This window comes from Chiloscyllium plagiosum, unplaced genomic scaffold, assembly GCF_037043375.1.
Source record: "Chiloscyllium plagiosum isolate Xiang-an unplaced genomic scaffold, Cpla_swu_hap1 HiC_scaffold_10, whole genome shotgun sequence".
Taxonomy (NCBI): Eukaryota; Metazoa; Chordata; class Chondrichthyes; order Orectolobiformes; family Hemiscylliidae; genus Chiloscyllium; species Chiloscyllium plagiosum.
In genome coordinates this window covers 16952247-16979070 of record NW_028270148.1, presented here as the reverse complement: position 1 = coordinate 16979070, position 26824 = coordinate 16952247, and the positions used below count along the sequence as shown (strand labels likewise).

Below are 26824 nucleotides of genomic sequence, written 5' to 3'. Positions count from 1 at the left end.
ATTAAACTGCCAGGCCTGTCCATCCCTTAGCCCACGTCTCTGTCTTCAGTATGGTATCTCAGTCCCATGTTCCCAACCATGCCGTAAATTCATCTGCCTTACCTGCTGGCCTCAAGCATTGAAATGAATACAGTTTAATTTATTCGTCCTACCTCATTCTCTGCTTTGTTCCTGCTTGCTCTGACTGCTTTTCCCAACTGCGCCAGTTTCAGACTGATCTCTTTTCTCACTGACTTCACTGGCTCCCCCTCACCCTTAGTAGTCCCCTTCCAATTCAGGTGCAATCCATCCTTCTTATACAGGTCACTTCTACCCGAGGAAAGATTCCAATGATCCAAAAAATGTGAATCCTTCTCACCTGCACCAGCTCCTCAGCCATGCTTTGATCTGCTGTATCCTCCTATTCCCACCCTCTCTAACTGATGCACCAGGAGTATTACTACCCTTGAGGACCTACTTTTTAAATTCCTGCCTATCTTCCTATATTTTCTCCTCAGAATCTGTTCCTTTTTTTCTTCCTATGTTGTTATTTCCAATGTGTACAATCATCTCCTGCTGCACCCTCTCCAAGGTATCCAGTAGACCATGAGTATAGCTGCTTTAAAAGTACTAGAGATTCACCAGTAACGATTTTAAGTAATAAAAAAGAGTCTATGAAAATGTTTGAAGTCTGTTACAAAATGGTATGACTCGCAGAAATTATCAGGGAAAGTTACTATTCCCCTCTCACGAGCTTTCACTGAAATTCTTCTAAATGGTCAGAGCAGCCCCCTTAAGAAGTTCTGACATAATGGCAGTATCATCATCCAAGAGAAACAAAGCAAAGAAAGAGAAGGGACAAAATTTAATTTGAATTTTTAATCAACAGAAATTAGATATTTTATTGCATAGGTTAAGGAATACATTTTGGACTCCACTGCTCCTCATCAAATTGTTTATTTCTACCAGAGGAGGCCATGGCCTAGCAATTATTATCACTAGCCTATTAATCCAAAAACTCAGCCAATGTTCCAAAGTCCCTGGCTTGAATCCTATAATGGCAGATGGTGAAATTTGAATTCTATTTTAAAAATCTGTAATTCAGAACCTAATAGTGACCATGAACCATTGTCAATTGTTGGAAAAACCCATCTAGTTCAATAATAAATCAGATTTCTAGAGCTTATGAAATCTCTACAGTGTGGAAGCAGGCCAATCGGTCCATCAAGTCCACACCGACCTCCGAAGAGCATCCCACCCAGACTCATAACCATCCCAACACATCATTGCAAAAGATAAGGCTATAAATGCTGATAGGATCATCCATCTTGGCCTCCTTCAGTGGACCCCACATGTACCAGTCTTCAGCCACTTTGATTCACTCCATGTGACTTGAAGGGGTGGAAACACTGGATACTGCAAAGAATACAGGTCTCAACAGCATTCTGGAGACTTGTGCTACAGAACTTGCTGCACTTCTAGCCAAGCTGTTCCACTGTAGCTATAACACTGACATCCAGTGTGGAACTTGTCCAGATATGTTGTTCATCTGTAAAGTGATGAGAAGTGGAATCAACAGCTTTTTTTTTGTAAAGATATTTATTAGCAATTTTTTTAACTTTACAAACATATAAAATTATTGAAAAATACAATCAATAACAAATATCAGTACAATAAAAAAAACACAAACTACAATACAACTGTCTACTAACTACTAATATCCTATAATACAAAACAAACCCTAGCAACGCCAATAAATAAGTAAATAACTAATAGATCAAAAAAAAAGAAAGAAAAGCTAAACAAACACAAAAAACCCCACAGAATGCAGAACAGCTATGCTCGGCAGAACGCTCCCAAACAGAGAAACGGGAGCATTGTATATCTACCCGTATTAACTCAGGAGACCCCCTCCAAGACCTAGGGCATGATAAACGTAACCACCCTGGTTAAACAAATGCCCTAGTTAAGATAACTGACGAATCTATATCCAAATAACTCAAGTAGGGCTGCCATGCCTTATAAAAATGGTCTGTTGTGTGGTGCACCACGTTTGTAAAAAAGTCCAAGGGAATGTGCTCCATAATTAATTTCTGCCATCGTAGCAAGCCCTGTTCTCAGACACCCAGTTCATCAGAATATTCTTCTGTGCACAGTATGCAAGAATATTAAATGATTTCTTCCTATGCCCGTCTAAAGATGGTAAATTTGGTAGATGTAAGAGGAGCGATATCGTGTCTACTTTGACTTCAGTCCTCAATATCCTCCTTACCTCTCCCGCCACAGTGCTCCAATGAACACGGAGCCTGTGGCATGTCCAGAAACAATGGGTAAGAGTACCTACACTTATTTTACATTTGGGGCACACTGAAGATGCCCCTTTTTAAACTTTGCCAGATGGTGTGGTGCCAGATGAACCCGGTGCAGAACCTTTAACTGCATAGCCAATGTCCTATTACAGATTGAGATCTTTCGAGCATTCTCCCATATGTTCTCCCATGTTTCAGAAGAGATCTCCACTCCTAGCTCTTGCTCCCAGACCTCACATACTGATTAATATCCTGCCAGGCCCTGCCACCCAGCAGGCAATAAAGGGCACTAACCGAAAGGGTGCTTGTGGAACATAGCAACAACCTCTCTGTATTGGGCTTATAGGGCTTAGTGAGAAGTGTAGTATTCTTCTGGATGAAATCCCTAACCTGAAAAAAACGGAAAAGGTCTCTGCTGGGCAACCCATATTTGCGGCTCAGTTGCTCAAAAGACATCATAACCTCCCCCTCAAACATGTCTCCCAAACTAGAAACTTCTCTCGCTGCCCATAGTTTGAACCCTGAGTCCTTCATCCCTGGTCAGAACCCTGGCATGCCAACTAAAGGTGTAAGTGGCGAAGTCTTGGATAAACAACCCTCACTCTGAAGCATTGCCCTCCATGCCTTGACTGTACTAATGACAATGGGATTCCGACAGTGGGCCATAACTGTCCTTATCTCATCCATGAACAACAGGTTAATAAGAGGGCACTTTGCCTGGGAGGCCTCAATATTCAGCCATATTGAGTTCGGATCACAGACAAAGGACAGCAGGGAACTCAATTGATATCTCCTGATGTCTAGGAAATCTATTCCCCCCCCCCCCCCTCCTTGAGGCAACTGCAATTTAGTAAGTTCGATGAGGGGCTGCCCACGATGCCAGGCAAAGGAACGAAACCATTCCATAAGCTTCCACAGCGTTGGCCTGGGAAACATTATAGGGAGCATACGCGTTGGATAAAGCAAACAAGGAAGAACATTCATCTTAATGAGAGATATTTGACCCAGCCATGAAATTGGAAGACCCTCCCATCTCTGGAGATCTCGCCTAATATTGTCGAGCAAGTGAGGAAAGTTAGTCCTAAATAACAGATCGAACTTGGGGGTATTAAAATGCCTAGGTATTGGAACCCTGCCCTTGACCACTTAAAAGGGAACTTAGGGCCACCTTCAACTTCTGGCACATCCTTAAGGTTCCCCAAAGGCATAGCCTCCGATTTTGCGAAGTTAATTTTATATCCTGAAATAGCCCCAAATGAATTGATGCATTGCATCAAATGGGGTACGGAGGTCATCAGGTTCGATAAAAACAGAAGGATATCATCTGCATATAGTGTAATCTTGTGTGCCCTCGATTCCACTTCCGGAGCAGTTATGTGGATGTTCTGACGAATGGTCTCTGCCAGTGGCTCTATCACCAACGTAAACAACAGCGGTGAGAGGGGGCAGTCTTGCCGACTACTCCTACCATTCCTAAAATTCCCAGATTTCACCCCGTTGGTGATGACCGCAGCCAGAGGGTGGCGAAATAAAACCTCCTCCCACCTAGCAAAGACCCCACCCAACCCAAACTGTTCTGAGACATAAAAAAGATATGGCCATTCTGCCTGGTCAAATGCTTTCTCTGTATCGAAGGAAATCACCAACCCCTGAATTGATCATTGCTAACAAACTTGGACCATATTCAGCAACCTTCTTATATTATTAGAGGACCTACAGCCCCTTATAAAGCCTGTCTGGTCTTCTTTAACAATATGGGGCAACACCTTTTCCAACCTCAGCACCAGGATCTTGGATAGAATCTTAAAGTCTGAATTTAATAGAGAGATGGGCCTGTATGAGGCCCAGTCCTCAGGAACCTTCCCCTTCTTAAGAATTAAGGAAATATTAGCTTCTCTCAAAGATGGTGGTAAGCATTCATGCATTTAGGAGTGATTGTACATCTCCAACATCGACCTTGACAGAATCCCTATAAACTCCATATAAAACTCACCTGAGAGACCATCAGGGCTAGGTGCTTTCCCACTCTGAAATTGCTTAGTTGCCTCCTGTACTTCCTGAACTGTCAAGGGGGCATTAAGGAGAGAGGCCTGTTCCAAGGTTACCCCTGGGAGGTCCAGGTTCTTAAAAAAGGCCTCCATTTTAGCCCTCCTGTCCTCGCAACCTTCAGACCGATACAATTCAGAGTAAAAGCTCTGAAAAGCCTCATTAATCTTTTTAGCATCATATGTAAGGACCCCAGCGCTGTCGCTAATTGCAGTAATGGATTGGGGAGCATGCTTTTTCCTAGTCAGGTATGCTAAATACGTCCCTGGCCTATCCCCATATTCGAACAGCCTTTGTCTAACAAAAGCAAGTTCTTTCTTTGCGTTTTGTATCAGTATTGAATTCAAGGCAGCCCGGAGGGCCATGATCCACTGTAGCTTAGTCACCAAAGGCCGCACAAAATGAGCCGCCTCGGCGGCTTTCAACTGCGTCTCAAGTAGACGCTGCTGTTTCTCCTTCTGTCATTTCCGGCGAACCGAATAGGAAATAGCTAATCCCCTAGCAAAGGCCTTAGCAGTCTCCCATAGCATAGACGGACTACTAGCCGTGCCTGAGTTGATAGTCAAGAATTCCTGAAACTCCTTCAAAAAGTATTCCACAAATTTGGAATCCTTAAGGAGAAGAGAGTGCAAATGCCAGTGCCATAAACCTAGCCCTTCACTCTTGGCCTTAACCTCCAAATATAACGCCGCGTGATCAGAGATAGCTATATTCCCAATTTTACAACCCATAATCGAATCCAGAAGGGCTGAGGGAGCCAGAAAGAGATCAATCCTCGTGTGACATTTATGTGGGTTTGAAGAAAAGGTGAAGTCCTGCCAGTAGGGTGAAGACATCTCCAAATACCTACCAGCCCCAACTCCTCGCATAAGTCAACCACCTGCTTGGCCTGCGATGAAATAGCTGGGGGCCCACAAGGCATCCTGTCCACCATTGCATCCAAAAGACAGTTAAAATCCCCCCCTATAATAATGTGCCATGTTCCAAAAGCACTCAGCTTAGAGAAAGCACTAATCAAAAATTTGAGGGTATGCGCCAGAGGACAGTAGACATTTGCATATTTCTCTCCATGTATCAGAGCTTTAAGTATCACAAACCATCACTGCTCATCTTTCACCTGCTCTAATGATGTGAAAGGAACATTTTTCTGGATAAGTACCGCCACTCCCCTACTTTTAGTAGTAAAGGATAAAAAGAATACCCAGTCATAACTCCCGTGTTGTAATTTCAGATGTTCCCCATCATCAAGATGGGGTTCCTGCAACAAAGCGATATTAACCCTTTCCCTCTGAAGGCTCGAAAGCACTTTTTTCCTTTTAACAGGCGAATGACTTCCCTTGATGTTCCAGGTGCACCATTTAATAAGACACTTAGCCATATCCCCTGACAGAGACCTTTGCACCCCTGGGAGGGAGAACACTGCTTACAAAGTGCTGAGCACAAGTAACTAAAGACTCATAGAGTAAAAGAACTATATATACAAAAACTACTCTATCATAACTATAAACAACTATTACTACCAAAAAACTACAAAGGAAACCAACTATGAAACCTTGAATGGAAGACTCTTCCCCCTGCCCATAAGGGGGCACTCACCCTACCCACCCCCTCCTTCACAGCTCCTTCAAACCCAGACTGTGCCCCAGCCTTAGGCCAGAAAGAAAAAAAATGATCCTTAAATCAACAGAAAAAAGACAAAGTCAGGATGAGCACTCCACCCATCCCTGGTTTCATGTCACCCCTACTTGTGACTAAAAGAGAAACAGAACAAACAATAAAAAGGGGGAGACAACAAAGAACATCCACAAACTTTCCCATCAGAAAATCCAGTTATTAAAGAAAATAGGAACAACTTATTCCAAGTTTTTTCCCCCCTTTCCAAAAAAGAAATTATTAGTGGGAAAGAAAGGAATAAAAAAAGGAAGGGAGAACATGGGGAAAGAAGGAAAAGAGAGCAAACATTAACCATATTCTTCAGGCCAGTCTGCCTATTTTAAAGTGTCTACAAAGTTTTTAGCTTTATCCGCTGAGCCAAATGAATAAACTGAGTCCTCATGACTGTAACGGAGCACTGCGGGGTATCTCATGGAGTACTGGATGCCCAGGTTCCTCAGCCTCTTTTTAACTTCATCGAAGGACTTCCTCTTTCAAATTAAAGCTGGAAAAATCCTGGAAAAACATGATTTTTGACCCCTTGTACAGCAGTGCCTGTGGATCTTTTCCCAGTGATCTGGAAGCTTCTATTACTTTTTGCTTGTCCTTATATGAGTGGAAGTGCACTCGGATCGGGTGGGGGCACTGCACCAGCCCTGACCTGTGCACTGTAACCCGATAAGTCTGCCAGACTTGATGTGAAGGCCCAAAAACTTCAGCAGCCAGCTTTCAAAAATACTGACTGGCTGCTCACCTTCCTCATCTTCAGGGATCCAGACAATTCAGTGATTTATCCTCCGACCTCGATTTTCGAGGTCGTTGATATGGTTTCACAAGGCCCACACCTCTCGCTCCAGCACCTGGATGAGGACTCCATCGCAGCTTCCGAGGTCTTAGTTCAACCCTCCAGCCTCTCCCCGAGGCCCTGGATCCCCTGCTCATGCTTCTGCAGCATAGATGCGATAGGTTGGACCCGGGCATGAATCTCTCCATGGCCCTCCTCAATCGCAGCCCCAACTTTCAAGGTAAATCTCTCCATCGCCCAAGACAATACAAGTTTTTGGTAGTTGTGGAAAATCCACTTCTTTCAGCAATAATAGTGACTCCAGCTGTGGTTGGGTGGCCAACATATGTCTTATTAACAGCATCCAAGTTTTAGGAGACAGGTGCAGAATTTTAACTTTGGACAATGATGTAAAATGGGAGATATCAATCCGTTCAGTCAATGTCACTTTCAATTTCCAATGAAGTCCACTTCATACGTTTTCTTTAAGAACATTTCAGCAGGTGCAATTAATCATTCAATTACATTTGATTCTTTGGTAATGTAGCAATTCTCAAATTTTTAAACAACAAAGATTTTTTAAAATTTATTGATGTGTGTGTTAATGGCTTGGCAAGTGTTAATTGCCTATCCCATATTCTTAGTGAGCAGTTCAAAGTCACCCACATTGCTGTGAGTATGGAGTCATATGTAGTCAAAAACTGGTAAGGATTGCAGATCCTAAAATGGATCTAGGTGGGTTGTGATGATATTTAACAGTGTTGACATGGTCTCCATTAGGCTTATTTTTTATTTCAGATTTTTATTGAATTCAAATTTCACCATCTGGAATGATGGTATTCGAACTTGTGTCCCATGAACATTGGCCTGTAATTGGCTTGTCAAATAACATTATGACATTACACAAGCAATCAAATTCACTTTGAATAATAGAATTTCATCCTTTTTATTTATTTTCTGACGTCCGCCTTGCCTCAGCAGTTGCTGTCTCTGACGTGGGCAAAGTCAGGAGGAGAGAGTCTCAGCCTGGAAAATCATCACCAAGGACAAAGAAGGAAGCATATGTAAGGTATAGACAGGATAGATCGAGTGAATCCTTAGAAGAGTATAAAGTCAGTATACTTAAGAAGGAAATCAGGAGGGAAAAAGAGGGGACATGAAATAGCTTTGGCAAATAGAATTAAGGAGAATCCAAAGGGTTTTTACAAATACATTAAGGACTAAAGGGTAACTAGAGAGAGAATAGGGCCCCTCAAAGATCAGCAAGGCGGCCTTTGTGTGGAGCCGCAGAAAATGGGGGAGATACTAAACAAATATTTTGCATCAGTATTTACAGTGGAAAAGGATATGGAAGGTATAGAAAGTAGCAAAATGGATGGTGACAGCTTGCAAAATGTCCATATTACAGAGGAGGAAGTGCTGGATGTCTTGAAACGGTTAAAGGTGGATAAATCCCCAGGACCTGATCAGGTGTGCCCAAGAACTCTGTGGGAAGCTAGAGAAGTGATTGCTGTGCCTCTTGCTGAGATATTTGTATCATCGATTGTCACAGGTGAAGTGCCAGAAGACTGGAGGTTGGCAAATGTAATGCCACTCTTTAAGAAGGGTGGTAAGAACAAACAAGGGAACTATAGACCAGTGAGCCTGACGTCGGTGGTGGGCAAGTTGTTGGAGGGAATCCTGAGGGACAGAATGTGCATGTATTTGGAAAGGCAAGGACTGATTCGGGATAGTCAACATGGCTTTGTGCGTGGGAAATCATGTCTCACAAACTTGATTGAGTTTTTTGAAGAAGTATCAAAGAGGATTGGTGAGGGCAGAGCAGTAGATGTGATCTATATGGACTTCAGTAAGACATTCAACAAAGTCCCCCATGGGAGACTCATTAGCAAGGTTAGATCTCACGGAATATAGGGAGAACTAGCCATGTGGATACAGAACTGGCTCAAAGATAGAAGAGTGCCACAAGGATCGGTGCTGGGTCCTCTATGTTTTGTCATTTACATAAATGATTTGGATGCGAGCATAAGAGGTATAGTTGGTAAGTTTGCAGATTACACCAAAATTAGAGGTGTAGTGGACAGCGAAGAAGGTTACCTCAGACTACAACAGGATATTGATCAGATGGGCCAATGGGCTGATAAGTGGCAGATGGAGTTTAATTCAGATAAATGCGAGGTGCTGCATTTTGGGAAAGCAAATCTTAGCAGGACTTGTACACTTAATAGTAAGGTCCTAGAGAGTATTGCTGAACAAAGAGACCTTGGAGTGCAGGTTCATAGCTCCGTGAAAGTGGAGTCGCAGATAGATAGGATAGTGAAGAAGGCGTTTGGTATGCTTTCCTTTATTGGTCAGAGTATTGAGTACAGGAGTTGGGATGCCACGTTGCGGCTGTACAGGACATTGGTTAGGCCACTGTTGGAATATTGCGTGCAATTCTGGTCTCCTTTCTATCGGAAAGATGTTTTGAAACTTGAAAGGGTTCAGAAAAGATCTACAAGGATGTTGCCAGGGTTGGAGGATTTGAGCTATAGGGAGAGGTTGAACAGGCTGATTTCCCTGGAGTGTCGGAGGCTGAGGGGTGACCTTATAGCGGTTTACAAAATTATGAGGGGCATGGATTGGATAACTAGACAAAGTCTTTTCCCTGGGGTGGGGGAATCCAGAACTAGAGGGTGAGAGGGGAAAGATATAAAAGAGACCCGAGGGGCAACGTTTTCACCCAGAGGATGGTACATATATGGAATGAGCTGCCAGAGGCAGTGGTGGAGGCTGGTACAATTGCAACATTTAAAAGGCATTTGGATGAGTATATGAATAGGAAGGGTTTGGAGAGATATGGGCTGGGTGCTGGCAGGTGGGACTAGATTGGGTTGGGATATCTGGTCAGCATGGACGGGTTGGATCGAAAGGTCTGTTTTCATGCTGTACATCTCTATGATTCTATGACAAGACGAGAAGTACACCTGGGGAAGCCAACTAGGCACAAAGTACCAGGCTGCTGGTACACAGCTGGCTTGCCCTGCAGCTGGCCACTCAGTGGGGTGGGGAGCAATGGAGTCTGCAACTCAGCTGTTTCAGTGGATTGATGCCAGTTTTCTGAATGTCACTATATTTGTTCTCATCTTATTGCATTACTGCAACAAACATAATAACATAGTGTGGAAGGAGGTTTAGATATAGAGGTGGCTGATTGAATGAGCATGTTAGGGGAAAGTTGTTTGAGAAATGAGGTTGCTGAGTAAGAGTGCTTGGGATATGAGTGGAGTTTTGAAAAGGTATAAATGTGTGGGGTGGGAAGGAGAAAAGAGAGGCTGATTACAATGCATATGTGAGAAGGAGAGAGATTTTCCTGAATTTTGCCACCAGTGCTTGGCTGAAATTTACATGAGTACATAAAAGTAACATTTTTACAAACTACTTAAAACACTGATTTTCATATTTATGTAATGTTTTATTATATTTAATTTTAATCAATCTATTCAGACATGTTACCTCCATGGCAGATAGAACTTAAAGCCAGATCTTCTGGTCCAGAGGTGGGGACACTGCCACTGTACCTCAAGACTCTTGATGTTTTATTCTGTATTTACCTATCATAAGTAAACTTTAATAATTATACACTTCATGTTAATTTGTTGCTTTGTTTGATTTTGCTAGTGTCTGGTGTCATGGTAATGTTCGAGATTTTTTAAAATATATGTTTGTTTACCAGAAATGAGTTGCTGGCAAGGTTGGCCATGACAAGGTTGCATTGGAAAATATCTTTGCAAAACGATGCTGTAGCTTTTACTTCACTTTCCACGCACATAATCTAGTAATGTTGTGCCCCTTGTTAATATGGAGTTCTTCCTGTATCATGTGCACTGACTGCATTGAATGCTGAAATATCATTCACATGATACTGGTTGACGAGTCTTGATGTACGAACATACCAATTAGAAGTCGGCCATTATGTTCATTTAGCCTACTCCATCATTTTGTAAGATGGACAAGTTGGGCCAAGGGACCCGTTTCTGTGCTGTAAACCTCTCTGGCTGTATGATCATCACGAATCTGCTTGTAGTCTCAACTCCACATTCTGAATTACCCCAATAACCTTTGATTTCTTTGCTTGTTACAAACCTGTCTACCTCTGTCTTAAAAGTATTCAATGTCCCTGCCTCCACTGCTCTCTAAGGAAGAGAGTTACAAAGATTCACAACCCTTTGAGAGAAAAAAAAACTTTTGTCTGAAATGGGAAACCCTAAAAAATGGCAATGGAAGGTAAATAAAGGAAGGCTAATGTTTCTACTCTACGCAGTCACATACATTGCATTTTTGGAACAATTAGCTGAATTGGAAGATAGGCTGTTACGACTGAAAAACAGAAAGATTTTGTATCTTGAAAAACAAATGATCTATATTATTGAGCTGTGCAACACAATGTTGCTTTTTAGAAGCCAAAAAACAGAGAGCAGTCTGAATGGCACTGAGAATATTTTGAATTAAGGAAATTCTGCCTGGTTGACCTGCAGTGTTTAAAAAAAATCTGCATGTACCATAACCAACAGAAAGAGAAAAAAAATCCAGAGTATGCAGATAGCACTTCTCTCTGAGTGTGAGGATAACTCAGAAAACCACTAAAAAGCTAAAAGCATTTGTATAAGACCAACGTTGAACTGATCACCATTTGAATCGAGGGATGACCATCGCTGTATAGTTAACAGCATCTAACAACTGGAAAAAGCGAAAGGACTGTCAGACAAAAAGGACTTGCACCTATGGTCTGGACTTCAGATCTTCAGAATTTTATTTACCCCCTTTTTTGTACATTTTCTATCCATACAATATGTGATAGAGTCGTAGAGATGTACAGCATGGAAACAGAACCTTCGGTTCAACTCGTCCATGCTGACCAGATATCCCAACTTAATCTAGCCGCATTTGCCAGCACTTGGCCCAGATCCCTCTAAACCCTTCCTATTCATTTCTTCATCCAGATGTCTTTTAAATGCTGTAATTGTACCAACCTCCACTGCTTCCCTCTGGCAGCTCATTACATACACACACTACCCTCTATATGAAAAAAATACCCGCTAGGTTCCTTTTATATCTTTCCCCTCTCACCCTAAACCTATGCCCTGGGGTGGGGGAGTCCAGCATTTGCTGGACTCCCCCACCCCAGGGAAAAGACCTTGTCTATTTATCCTATCCATGCCCCTCATGATTTTATAAACCTCTATAAGGTCACCCCTCAGCCTCTGATGCTCCAGGAAAAACAGCCCTATAACATATTCAGCCTCTCCCTATCGCTCAAATCCTCCAACCCTAGCAACATCCTTGTAAATCTCTTCTGAAACCTTTCAAGTTTCACAACATCCTTCCGATTGGAAGAAGACCAGAATTGCATGCAATATTCTGACAGTGGCCTAACCAATGGCCTGCACAACCACAACATGACCTCCCAACTCCTATAATCAATGCTCTGACCAATAATGGAAAGCATACCAAAGCTTTCTTCACTATCCTATCTACTGTGAATCTACTTTCAAGGAGCTGTGAAACTGCACTCCAAGGTCTCTTTGTTCAGCAACGCCCCATTAAGTGTATATGTCCTGCTAAGATTTGCTTTTCCAAAATGCAGCACCTCGCATTTATCAAAATTAAACACCATCTGCCAGTCCTCAGCCCACTGCCCCATCTGCTTAAGATCCCGTTGTACTCAGAGGTAACCTTCTTCGCTGTCCACTAAACTTCCAATTTTGGTGTCATTTGCAAACTTACTAACTATACCTCTAATGCTCATAAATCATTTATATAAATGATGAAAAGTAGTGGAATCGGCATCGATCCTTGTGGCACACCATTGGTCACAGGTCTCCAGTCTGAAAAGCAACCCTCCACCACCACCCTCTGCCTTCTACCTTCGAGCCAGTTCTGTATCAAAATGGCTGGTTCTTCCAGTATTGCATGAGATCTAACCTTGCTAACCAGTCTCCCGTGGGGAACCTTGTTGAATGCCTTACTGAAGTCCATATAGATCAGTCCACCGTGCTGCCCTCATCAATCCTCTTTGTTACTTCTTCAAAAAGGTTTGTGAGACTTGATTTCCCACGCACAAAGCCATGCTGACTGTCCCTAATCAGTCCTTGCCTTTCCAAATACATGTAAATCCTGTCCCTTGGGATTCCCTGCAATAACTTGCCCACCCTTGATGTCAGGCTCACCGGTCTATTGCTCCCTGGCTTTTCCTCACCACCTTTCTTATATAGTGGCACCACCTTAGCCAACTTCCAGTCTTCCAGCACCTCACCTGTGACTATCAATGATGGAAATATCTCAACAAGGGGCCCAGCAATCACTTCCCTAGTTTCCCACAGAGTTCTAGGGTACACCTGATCAGGTCCTAGGGATTTATCTACTTCTATGCATTTCAAGACATCCAACACCTCTACCTCTGCAATATGGACATTTTTCAAGATGTCATCATCTATTTCCCTACATTCTATATCTTCCATGTCCTTCTCTACAGTAAACACTGAAGCGAAATGCTCGTTTAGTGTCTCCCCCATCTCCTGTGGCTCCACACATAGGCTGCCTTGCTGATCTTTGAGGGGGCCTATTCTCTGTTGTCCTTAATGTATTTATAAAAACCCTTTGGATTGTCCTTTTATTATATGTTTTTATTGAAAAAATCGTTTTTACTCTTTGACAAAAAGGTCTGAAAAGTACAAAAGTACAGAAAAATAGAAAGAATACCACACTATTATGTTACAATAATGCTAACAATAAACGACCTACTACTCTGCGGGATACAATCATCTCATATTTACTTAACCCAAGATAAAATAAACTCCAATTAAATGAAATAGAATTAAATTAAACTACAATCCAATCAAACTAAATTGCATTACACTATTCCACTCACCGTACCTCCACCGAAGCTCCCGTCCATGGGAGCGATAGTTATTATACCCGTATTTACCAGGCCTCTTCCCCCTAGTGACCCCGGACCACCATATACTGCTCTCATGGCTTATAAAGGCCCTAATCAGTACCACCGATAGGTCCACATCTATGTAATTTAGAAAGGTCCGCCATGTCTTATAAAATTGCTCTGTTCCATGATGCACCATACTTGTCAGATAATCTTGGGGGGGGGCATCATATGTCTGCACCATTCTGCAAGACCTGGAGGTTTTTCTGATATTTAGTTCATCATAATGTTCTTCTTCGCGCAGCATGTAAGAATATTAAATAACCTCTTCTCATGCTCGCTCAGAGAGGGCAGATTCAACAGTCCCAAAAAAAAGGAAACCGGATCCTCCTTAACTTCAATTCCCAGGATTTTCTCCAGATCATTCACTATGGCATCCCAGTATCCACAAATCTTGTAACAGGACCAAAAGCAATGTGTAAAGGTGCCTATGCTGATTTTATATTTGAGACATCTTGGAGAAGATCCTTTCTTAAACTTTGTTAACCTCTCTGGTGTCAAATGGGCCCTGTGAAGGATCTTCAATTGCTTGTGCTTTATTGCATATTGAGATTTTCTTTACATTCTCCCATATATCCTCCCATGTTTCTGATGAAATTTCTTCCCCTAACCCCTGATTCCAGATCCCATGGAGTCTCTCCATATCCCCCAAGGTGCTTCCTCTCTGCCTATGGTATATACTACTAACAGAGAGAGCGCTCCCGCATCGGAGGACTCTTCTCTCTATATCCAACTTGTAGAACTGAGCCAAGAGCATGGTCCTCTTCTGTATATAATCCCTAACCTGAAAGTATCGGAAAAGGTCCCTGTTGGGAATCCCTTTTTTTCTGATTTAATTGGTTAAGAGACATCAAGACCTCTCCCTTGAATAAGTCTCTCAAACAGGAGATTCCTTTACCCTCGCATGCTCTAAAGCCGGAATCTACTGATCCTGGCCTAAATCCTGGGGCACCCACTAATGGGGTGAATGGTGAAGTCTTAAGCAAATTGCCCTCACCATACCACATTATCCTCCATGCATCCATGTATTTAAAATAATTGGGCTTTCACAATGCTCAGATGGATTGTATCTTGTCCATAAACAATAAATTGACAAGGGGGCACCTGGCCTGCAAGGTCTCAACATCAAGCCATATTGATCTCGAGTCATTATGCACCCAGTCCCCCACATATGACAGCAGGGCGTCTATGTGGTATCTCTTCAGATGTGGGAGATCCAATCCCCACGCTCTCCCCCACCATATCCTGCAGAAGTTGCAGCTTGGTAAATGTAATTAGAGGGTGCTTATGGCACTAAATAAAAGACCCAAGCCAACCAGTAAACCTTTACAGCACCTATCTGTGTAACAATAATGGGAGCATCCTCATAGGATATAATAGTCGAGGAAGAACGCTCATTTTAATTAGGGCACTACGGCCTAGCTACAATATTGGTAGCCCTCCCACTGCTGCAAGTCCTACTTTATCTTCTCAAACAATTGTACAAAGTTATCACTATACAGCTGACAGAATGTAGGAGTAATAAAAATTCCCAGGTAGAGAAAACCTTTCTGCTACTACTGCCAAAAAAGGAATCTGCGTTCCATCCTCCAGCCCTGACACTTCCATGAACCCTCCCACGGGCATGACTTCCGACTTTGTAAAGTTTATCCTGTATCCCAAAAAACTGCCAAATAATTTAATTTTTTCTATTAGCCAGGGTACGGACTTTTCTGGGTTAGCCAGAAACAGAAGGACATCATCTACAGAAAGAGTAATTTTGTGCTCCCCAAATCCCACTTTTGGTGCCACTATTTTAGAGTCCTTCCAAATGGCCTCTGCCAACGGCTCAATTACCAGGGTAAATAGCAGCAACAAGAGAGGACATCCCTGTTGGCTACCTCTCCCCACACTAAAATTGGTTGATTTGACACTATTTGTGATAACCGCTGCCTTGGGGTCTCTATATAACACTGCCACCCATCTAGTGAAGGTCCCCCCAGACCAAAGCGATTTAGAACATCAAAAAGATACAACCATTCCACCTGATCAAATGCCTTTTCTGCATCTAGGAAGACCTCTAAGCCCGGAATCAATCTCTGCTGATATATTTGCACTATATTCAATACCCTCCTGATATTATTGGAAGAGCTGCGGCCCTTGATAAAACCCTTTTATAATAACGAGCAGCATTTTTTCCAACCTCAGAGCCAGCATCTTTGATAAAATTTTGAAGTCTACATTCAACAACATGGTAGGTCTGTATGACGTGCAATCCTCAGGGTCTTTCCCTTTCTTTAAAATTAGAGAGATTTTGGCCTCCCTTAGAGAGGGGGAAGGCAGTCATAGAGTCATAGAGATGTACGGCACGGAAATAGACCCTTTGGTGCAATTCGTCCATACCATCAAGATATCCCAACCCAATCTAGTCCCACCTGCCAACCCCCAGCCCATAACCCTCCAAATCCTTCCTATTCATATACCCATCCAGATGCCTTTTAAATGTTGCAATTTTTCTAGCCTCCACCATTTCCCTGGCAGCCCACTCCACACACGCACCAGCCTCTGCGTGAAAACATTGCCTCTTAGGTCTCTTTTATATCTTTCCCCTCTCACCCTAAACCTATGCCCTCTAGTTCTGGTCTCACCCACCTGAGGGAAAAGACCATGTCTATTTACCCTATCCATGCCCCTCATGATTTTATAAACCTCTATAACGTCACTCCTCAGCGTCCAATGCTCCAGGGAAAACAGACCTAGCCTTTCAACCTTTCCCTATAGCTTAAATCCTCTAACCCTGGCAAAATCCTTGTAAGTCTTTTCTGAACCCTTTCAAGTTTCACAACATCTTTCGGATAGGTGCTGGCTATACAAATGACTATATATCTCCAGAAGTGGTTCAGTTAACATACGTATAAACTCCTTGTAAAACGCACTTGGGAACTCAACTGGACTGGGTGCCTTGAAACCTTGGAGCTGCCTTACCACCTCTTGCACCTTTTGTATCGTCAGAGGTGCATTTAAAAGGGTGCGCTGATCTGTGTTTATACAGGGGAGGGCCAAGTTTTCAAAAATGGATTCCATTCTTGCTGCTCCATCCCTACAGCCACCCAACCGGTATAACTCTGCATAGGATTCCCGAAATCTGGCATTAATCTTTTTCAGCTCGCTAGTAATGTTACCAATTCTCTCCCTTATAGGCACAATGGACTGGGGAGCACTTTTCTTCTGTGCCAGATGAGCTAGATACCTGTGATGCGGCGAAGAGAGGGGTCTCCTTTGCAAACTAAAGGCCTTTGCTTTGCAAAGGAGGCCCCTACCTTCGCCGCTTGTATGAACACTGAGTCCAGAGCAGCCCAGAGAGTCGTGACCTGTTGTAACTTAACTACAGATGGTGTGTTATAATATGCCGACTTGGCTGCTTTCAGCCCAGTCTCAAGCATTTGCTGCTGCTCTCCTCTCTGCCTCTTTCTAGGTGTTGAATATGAAATAATCAGACCCCTTAAATACATTTTAGTGGACTCCCAAAGCACTGATGGATTACTGGTCACACTCCAATTAATGTCCCAGAAAGCCTGAACTCCCTTGTAATGTACTGTACAAAGTTACCATCCCTCAGCAGAAATGGATCCATGCACCAGTGTGTTCGTTCCACTACCCTTGGTCTTAACATCCACGTACACTGCCACGTGGTCCAAAATTGTTATGTTCCCAATCCTGCAGGCCAACACCAACTCCAAACAAACTGACGGAATAAAGAACATTTCAATTCTCGTGTAGCACTTCTGCGGGTTGGAGTAAAAGGTAAAATCCCTCCCGTTAGGGTGGTTAGTCCTCCACACATCCACTAGCCTCAACTCCTTTCACAAGACACCTCCACACATCTACTAGCCTGAACTCCTTACACAAGTCCACTAGCTGTCTAGACTGCAGCGGTGTACCCGACAGACACCTTGGCATCCTGTCTACCCCATGCTCCATCAGATTATTAAAGTCTCCTCTTATAATCGTACGGTGCACCTCAAGAGCCATTAATTTAGAGACTGCGTCAACTGAAAACTTGAGAGGATACGCGGGAGGACAGTTCAGAATGCCACACTCTTCTCTGTATTCCAGAGCCTTGAGAATGATGAACACATGCTTGATTTGATCTATCACCTCAAATGGAAGGTTCCTTCATACCGGTATGGCCACTTCTCTGTTTTTGGAGCTGAAGGAGGAGAAGAATACTCTATCGTATCCCCCCCTTCTGTAACTCCAGATGTTCCCTATCAGTTAAATGTGTCTCTTGGATTAGAGCGATGTCAACCCAATCCTTCTTGAGGTTTGAGAGCACCTTTTTCCTTTTAATGGGGGGATGGCTCCCCTTTATATTCCAGGTGCACCACCTGAACAGTTTGTTAGCCATGACTGCACACCACAACCCACAGTCCCCTGAGAGGAAGAAGACCATTCGCTGTGCGGCGAGTGGAAAAAAGACAGACTTTATAAAATCTAAAAACTATTCCTACAAATGCTACTAAAACTAAGAAACCAACCACTACTCCTAACTTGAACAAATTAAACACAAAAAACCACAATTCACTCTCCCTCCTTGCCCACAGGGGACATTCACTCCCAACCTTACAACCTTCATGGCACTTTCCAGTTAAGGCTGCACCCCAAACCCAGACAATGGAAAAAAAACATATTATTTACACTCCTGAAAGTTAACAATGGATGCCCTCCCCTCCCCCTCCCTATCTCAACCCCACACACTTTTACACCAAGGAAGTAACCACCAGACAACAGAACAATAAAATAACAGATAATTACCAAACGGATACAATGTTGAACAAACCAAATTTTACACCAAAGAAATATCAAGCCTATAAGGCCAGAAACCACGAAAGAGAAATTATGCCATTGTCCGCAAGCATCTTTTCCTCTTTCCCCCTCCGTCCAAGTCACTTATTTCAGAGAGTTCACAAATTCTTTTGCTTTTTTCGCCAAGTCAGTTATAGACAGACCCCCCATAATTAAATCGCAGTACTGCCGGGTACCTCAGAGACTGTTGAATATTTAAGTCTCTTAATTTTTTCTTAATATCATCAAAAGCCTTCCTCTTCTTAATTATGGCCCCTGCAAAGTCTTGAAAAATCATTATCTCAAACCTTCATATACCAGAGCGTGTAGATCTCTTGCCAGTCTTCTGCATGTTTCTATTAACTGCTTTTCTTCACAGTGCTGGAGTCGCACAAGGCCTGGGTGGGGGTGCTGATCCAAACCGGACCTGCGTATCATGATCCGGTGGGCCCACTCCACACTCACCCGACCCGACTCCATCTCCAGCCCCAGCCCCAGCAGGTCCGGGACCCACTTCACCAGGAATTGGGACAGATTCTCACTTCCTCACGCTCCAGAAGACCACTACAGGGGAACCTTGATTGTCTGAACGAGATGGGGCGGCACTATTTCGCAGTTTGCTCCCCGTTCGGGGGACTAGCAACAGCACACAGCGCGCGAGGCCCCCCTCCAACACCCAGCACACAGCGCGCGAGCTCCCGCCCCCAGAACCCCGTCCAACACTGCCCCCTCCCCCCATGAGCAGAACGTTGTGTCACCAGAGTTTGAGTAATGAGAATCCTCTGTACCTTATCTACCTTGGCCTTTATGAAAACAATAGTGCTAGGTTCCTCTTGCAGTTGTCTGCAAGTTTTTTTTAATAGCTGTAATTGAACATTATTGCTTAAGTTAGTAAATAAAACATTAGATCAGCTCGTAAGACGATTTGATGTTATGAGAAGGTTCTGACACATGCGTGGCTAGCCTGTTAACAGAATCCTGCAGAGCATGAGGCAGTGTGTGGGAACACGAAGTGGCCAGAGATGCTGTGTGCCACACTGTAGGAGTCTGTGGCTTCAGGAGAGATGGTTCCTGCTCTTTGATTCTGGATTAGATTTGTTCTTCCAGCTGTCAACTTTTGAATGTTTAACCACCTCCAATTGGTGATATATATTTGTTTGAGTTTTCTGAGAAAATACAGAGGAATTAAATATGTGTATGTGTAAGAGGTAATTTCGGTTTAAACTTTAAGATGTGCCTGGACCACAGACTGATCTAAAATAAAAGACAAAACCTTTGTTTCTTTTCTAACAACCATTTTATATACTCAAAAGTAGAGTAGTTTAAATTGTGCAGAATGCTGACAATTTGTGAGCTATAGTAAAAGCATGCAGGCTCTTGATTAATGAAGCCATTCACACAGCAGAGAAGGATGAGTCCTTCGCTGATAAGACTCCAGGATGGGAGTACGACTTGAGACATCTGTTTAAAGCTTTTGACTGATAAGACTACAGGGTGAGAAAAACAACAAACTTTGGAGACTCTGGAGCCTTTTGTTGCAGACTTTGTGATAAAAATAATGATGTTTTTAAGAATGTGAACCTCATGGCTTGTTGGAGCCAAGGAGAGGAGGGACTTGTCCTATAAATAATGGAGACTTTGTAAGCCTCAGCGCGCCTTTTCTTTAAGGGTGCCCGACTCTGCAGACTTGACTTGTTAATAAAACTTTGTTTTCCTGAATTTGTCTAGAGCGATTATTGAGAAGCGATTTTCGTTTCTAACAACTTGGGGGCTCGTCATCCGGGATCAACACTCCGGCCGCAAGGGGAGTTGAGGAAGGATATCGGAGAAGGTGCACCCTGCTGAGTTCAGCAGTCCCTGATTCCTTGCTTGTCGCCCCGCGCGGCTTGAGCGAGTGATATCCGGGAGGCTCAGGAAAACAAAGGAGGGGTGTACCCGAGGCAGTGGGGACGGTTAACGATCGAGTAATTTCGGTGCACCGAACCCAGGTAAGACAAAACTTGCGGGGACCGTGTTTCCGGAGGACTGGGTACCTACGGGGTGCCTGTGGATTTTTTTTCTACAGAGACGTGGGACTCAGGAATCTGGAGACCGGGGCTCGCCTGTGAGGGATTTTGCAGAGACCGTGTTTGAGGAGGAACGTGTACCTACGGGGTGCCTGTGATTTGTGTCACAGAGACGTAGGACACAGGAATCCAAAGACCGGGGGTGCCTGCAAAGGAACCTGGGCGATCACGGGACTGAAGGTCCAGGAATTGGCTACATTGTGATAGATTATCACGGGAAAAATACGAAGTCCTCGGAAATGGGAAATAAGGGATCTAAGGTGATTAAGGGAAAGGTAGGCTTAAACAGGGACAATGACACATACCCCGGGGTACCTGACGATAGTCCGTTAGGGAGAATGCTAAATAATTGGGATCAGGCTGGAAGAAAGGGAAAATCTAAAAGGAAGATGGTAAAATACTGTCAAAAGTGGTCCCAGAAACCTATTCAGGGCGACTCAGTGTGGTGGCCTAGATTCGGTACTGACGAAGACTGGGTCCGGCAAGCCCTCATTTTATATGTCAATTCAAAACCTGATGTTAATCTGGAAGAAAGTGATTATGCCCTTTGTTGGCTGCCGGTTACGATATCTTGTCAAATGCAGGTAACTAATAAAGACTCGAAAGGGCAGAAAGAATGGGACCCTTTAGATCACTTACCGCCGCCCTACGTGACCCTGTCTGCCCCACAGAATGTTCCTTCGGGTGACGACGATTCAGGGGAAGGGGAAGAAGATGGGGAGGAATCACAAACTACCTCAGGGGTACAGACCAGATCTCAAGCTGAAAAGGGTCACAGACAAAACCCTGTCTCGATTGCAAGAATGAATCCACTCCGGGAAGTGCCCATGGGGGGCGAGGAAGGAAGGACGGGATATGTGAACGTTCCCTTGACGAGTACTGAAGTACGGAATTTCAGGAGAGAGATGAAGGGTCTACTAGAGGACCCCATGGGACTTGCTGAACAATTGGATCAGTTCCTGGGTCCGAATACTTACACGTGGGAAGAGATGTGTTCCATCATGAAAACATTGTTCTCTAACCAGGAGCGTCAGATGATACGACAAGCTGCGCTCTTGGTCTGGGAGAGAGAGGGGGGAGAAGGAGGGGAGCAGAAGTTTCCCCTCACCGACCCCGAGTGGGATAAGAACACGGAGGGAGGACGGCGCAACATGAGAGACATGCGGGAATATTGGATAAAAGGAATAAGACACGCAGCCCCAAAGGGGCACAATTTTACCAAGGCCTTTGGTAATCATCAAAACCCGGAGGAAACCCCTACGGACTTCCTAGACAGGATTAGGAAGAATGTGCAGCAGTTTGCTGGGGTGGACCCTGAGACGGACGTGGGGCAACAACTCATACGGGTAGAGTTTGTATCAAAGGCCTGGCCGGACATACGAAAGAAGTTAGAGAAAATGGATGATTGGGATAGTAAATCTTTAAGTGAATTACTACGAGAGGCGCAAAAGGTGTTTGTGAGAAGGGACGATGAGAAGCAAAGGAAGGCGACAAAGATAATGATGCAAACGGTGCAACAAATGACAGCTGGAAGAAAGGAAAAGGGAGAGCCGTGGCAGAAACAGGAAAGGGGAGAGTCGTGGCAAGAGCAGAGGAAAAGAGAACCATGGCCGGAACAAAGGAAGAGTGGAGGAACGCGAGACCGCGACAGGGAAACGAAGAGGACACTCAGATGTTACTATTGTAATGAAGAGGGACATTTTAAACGGGAGTGCTCCCGCTACAAGTGGGAGGTGAGGTCGTACGCCCTGATGGAGGAAGATTAGGGAGGTCGGGGGTTCCTACCCTTGGGGCAAAAGGACTATCGACAGGAACCCCTGGTAAACTTGAAAGTAGGGCCCCAAGGATCGGAGATCACATTTATGGTGGACTCGGGAGCCGAAAGATCAAGTATAATCCAAATACCCCCCGGCACCCGAGCAGGAGGAAAAGTTATGGGGGTATCTGGAATTGGAGGACAGAAATTACAAGTCCCAGTGGTAGAGGACGTGGAAATTGGATATGAAAACAGAACTACTAAACGAGACCTCCTTCTACTGCCATCGGCGGGATTTAATTTGTTAGGAAGAGACTTGCAGGTCAAACTAGGGATCGGAACGGTACCAAGTAACGGGGAAATGGTGGTAAGGTTGTTCGCCCTCACCGAAGAAGATGATCAACAAATAGACCCGGAAGTTTAGTACCGAGAGGGGAACAGAGGGGGTCTAAACATCAAACCTCTCCAAATCACCATGTTACCAGGAAGAGGCCCGGTAAGAAGGAAACAATACCCGATTGCTATGGAAGGACGGGAGGGGTTACAACCTGTGATAGAAAGATTAATCACAGATGGACTACTGGAGGAATGCATGTCCCCTTTCAATACTCCAATACTCCCTGTGAGGAAGCCGGACGGGACATATAGGCTGGTGCAAGACCTGCGGGGGTTGAATGAAGTAGTCCAGGCTAGATACCCGGTGGTACCTAATCCCTACATGTTAATGAGTAAAATTCCCCCCGAACATGAATGGTTCAGCGTAATAGATCTGAAGGATGCTTTTTGGAGTTGCCCCCTTGACGAAGAAAGTCGGAACCTTTTTGCCTTTGAATGGGAGAATCCCTTCACAGGACGAAAGCGACAGTTAAGATGGACGGTCTTGCCGCAGGGATTCACGGAGTCACCCAATTTGTTTGGACAAATACTGGAGCAGATCTTAGAAGGATTTCAGTGTGACGCGGAGAATCAATTGCTCCAATATGTCGATGATCTCTTACTCTCAGGACCAAGAGAAGAGGAGGTACGAGCAGACACCGTTGCCCTGTTGAACTTCCTGGGGAAACAGGGTCTACGCGTCTCCAGGACAAAACTCCAGTTTGTGGAGCGAGAAGTAAGATATCTGGGCCATCAAGTCAGTAAGGGGCACCGCCGTATCACGCCAGAACGAATATCAGGAATTACGGGTATGCCAATACCCAGGACGAAGAAGGAAGTCAGACAATTCCTGGGACTAGTAGGGTATTGCCGGATATGGATTGAAAGTTACACCACTTTAGTAAAATTTTTGTACGACAAACTGGGACAAGAAGGACAAAAGGTGGACTGGTCAGATGATGAGGAGCAGCGATTTAATATTATTAAAAATAAACTGATTCGAGCTCCGGTATTGGCTTTACCCACCCTGAAGGAACCGTTCCAGTTATATGTTAATAGCGCCGGCGGAATTGCCCAGGGTGTGCTCACTCAGCTGCGGGCAGGGAAACGTCAGCCGGTTGCATTTTTGTCAAAAATGTTAGACCCTGTGTCACGTGGATGGCCGACCTGTATACAGGCAGTGGCAGCTACGGCAATGTTAGTAGAAGAGGCCCGAAAACTTACCTTTGGAGGAAGGATCACAGTATACTCCCCACATTCGGTTAGTGCCATACTGGCTCAGAAGGCTCACCGCTGGTTAACAGACTCTCGCATCCTAAAGTATGAGACGATTTTGATGACCGGGAACGATCTCAATTTTGCAAAAGATCTCAGTTGCAACCCAGCCCAGTTTCTGTACGGACGTCCTGCAGACGGGGAACAGGAGCATGATTGTGTGGAATTTGTGGACTTGCAGACCAAAAGCCGAGAGGACCTGCAAGAAGCGCCGCTGGGTGAGGGACAGGAACTGTATATCGACGGGTCCTCCCGGTGCATCAGTGGAGTACGATACAGTGGCTATGCTGTTATAGATGGTGCAACGAAACGGACGATTGAGTCTGGACGACTGCCCGGGAAGTGGTCAGCCCAATCCTGTGAGTTGTACGCTCTCCAGAGGGCCCTGAAGCTGTTGGAAGGGAAAGTGGGGACCATATATACTGACTCAAAGTATGCATACGGAGTCGTTCATACTTTCGGGAAAATCTGGAAAGAGCGAGGATTGATAACTTCCCGGGGAAAGGAATTAGCTCACGAACAAATGATCAGCCTAACGTTGGAAGCCCTGGCGTTACCTACGGAACTTGCAGTAGTCCATGTACCCGGTCACCAGAAGGGGTCGACACCGGAAGCGGTGGGAAACCGGCTGGCAGACGAGGAAGCCAAGCGGGCAGCGGTCGAAAAATCCGTCCAATTGTTAACGTTAATACCGTTGAGGGAGGGCCTCGCTAAACAACCCGTCTTCACCCAGGGGGAGATTGATAAAATGGATCAATTGGGTGCCCGGCTAGATACTAACGGGAAGTGGACGGTTCCTGATGGGAGACAAGTACTGAACAAACAGATCACCCGGGGTATTCTGCACCGATTACACCATCAGACCCACTGGGGGGTGCAAGCCATGTGTGACACAATCCTGAGAGACTATGTATGCAGGGGGATATACACATTAGCCCAACAAGAGGTAGTCGGATGCCCCACTTGCCGGCGTATTAATCAGAAAACCATGCGTTCTATGCCAGCTGGTGGTCAGCCCCTAGCGATTAGGCCATTTCAGAGGATCCAAGTTGACTTTACAGAATTACCCCCAGTACAGAGATGGAAATATCTGCTAGTAATAGTAGACCATTTCACTCACTGGGTAGAGGCTTTCCCAACTGCCAAAGACAATGCACCAACCGTGGCCCGACTGTTGTTAGAGAACATAATCCCGAGATATGGCATAATGGAATCTATTGACTCCGATTAGGGGACGCATTTTATTTCTAAGCTACACCATTTGATCTGTAATGCCATGGGCATCCAATGGAAATTCCACACACCCTGGCATCCTCAGAGTTCGGGTCGAGTTGAGAGAATGAATGGCACGCTCAAGACCCAATTGACTAAGCTGATGTTAGAAACTAAGTTACCCTGGCCAAAGTGCCTGCCCATTGCCCTAATGAGGATACGTACGGCACCTCGCCGAGATGTCGGGGTTTCCCCCTATGAAATGCTCTTCGGATTACCGTATTGGAGTAAGGTTGATGGATGTCCCACTCTACAAGGGGGGGATGTATTTATCCGAACCTATTTACTGGCCTTATCCCGTTCTTTTGCAGAACTCCGAAGGAAAGGTCTCCTGGCTCAGACTCCGCCGCTCGACTTCCTCCTGCATAAGGTGGAGCCCGGAGATTGGATACTTGTTAAGACCTGGAAGGCCGAAAAGCTCCAGCCGCGGTGGGAAGGACCGTTCCTGGTTCTGTTAACAACTGAGGCAGCTGTTTGAATGAAAGAAAAAGGGTGGGTCCACGCATCAAGGATAAAGGGGCCCGTTCCGCCTGAAGAAGAAAGCACCTGGACATGCGAACAAGGGGACAAGCCGTTGTCGGTAAAACTGAAAAGACAGCAATAATGAACTCTACTTGGGCACAGGACGGATCATGGGGATATCGTACTCCTATCTATATGCTAAATCGAATTATCAGGCTCCAAGCAGTCGTAGAGGTCATTACTAACCGGACTGCCCTGGCCCTAGAGCTGTTGGCTCAGCAGCAGGATCAGATGAGGGCTGCTATATATCAAAACCGACTTGCCTTGGATTATCTGTTGGCCTCGGAGGGGGGTGTGTGCGGGAAATTTAACCTGATAAACTGCTGTCTAGAAATTGACGATAATGGTAAAGCGGTTTTGAAAATTTCCGATGAAATTCGGAGATTGGCCCATGTGCCAGTACAATCTTGGCGTCCTCTTAGTGGCATCGGATGGTGGATGGTCTCCTAGGTGGTAGCTGGTGGCGCACGGCGTTGCTGGTGGTTGGGGACGGCATGATTCTTCTTCTCGTATTACCCTGCCTAACTCCCTGTATTCAGTTTTTAATTCAGAAAAATATTTCCCGACTCCAGGCAGTGGTGGTTCCACAACATGGGACACGGGAACTTAAAGTGATGTTGCTGCGAAAGACCAAGGATTTCCCGGGCCCTTGAGGGAAGGGGAGGGGCTTATCTTGGTCAGGCACATCTTAAAGAAAGAAAAGGGTGGAATTGTAAGAGGTAATTTCGGTTTAAACTTTAAGATGTGCCTGGACCACAGACTGATCTAAAATAAAAGACAAAACCTTTGTTTCTTTTCTAACAACCATTTTATATACTCAAAAGTAGAGTAGTTTAAATTGTGCAGAATGCTGACAATTTGTGAGCTATAGTAAAAGCATGCAGGCTCTTGATTAATGAAGCCATTCACACAGCAGAGAAGGATGAGTCCTTCGCTGATAAGACTCCAGGATGGGAGTACGACTTGAGACATCTGTTTAAAGCT

The 26824-nt window shown here is 44.6% G+C and overlaps 1 long non-coding RNA gene across 1 annotated transcript; it reads right to left on the bottom strand.

The window, feature by feature from the left end:
- Positions 1–843: 843 nt before the first annotated feature.
- On the bottom strand, positions 844–19235 carry LOC148148915 (uncharacterized). Its single transcript, XR_015758355.1, has 2 exons — positions 18883–19235; positions 844–1528 (listed from the first exon to the last, which is right to left on the bottom strand). It is a non-coding gene; the product is annotated as an uncharacterized LOC148148915 (long non-coding RNA).
- Between the last annotated feature and the right edge of the window lie 7589 nt (positions 19236–26824).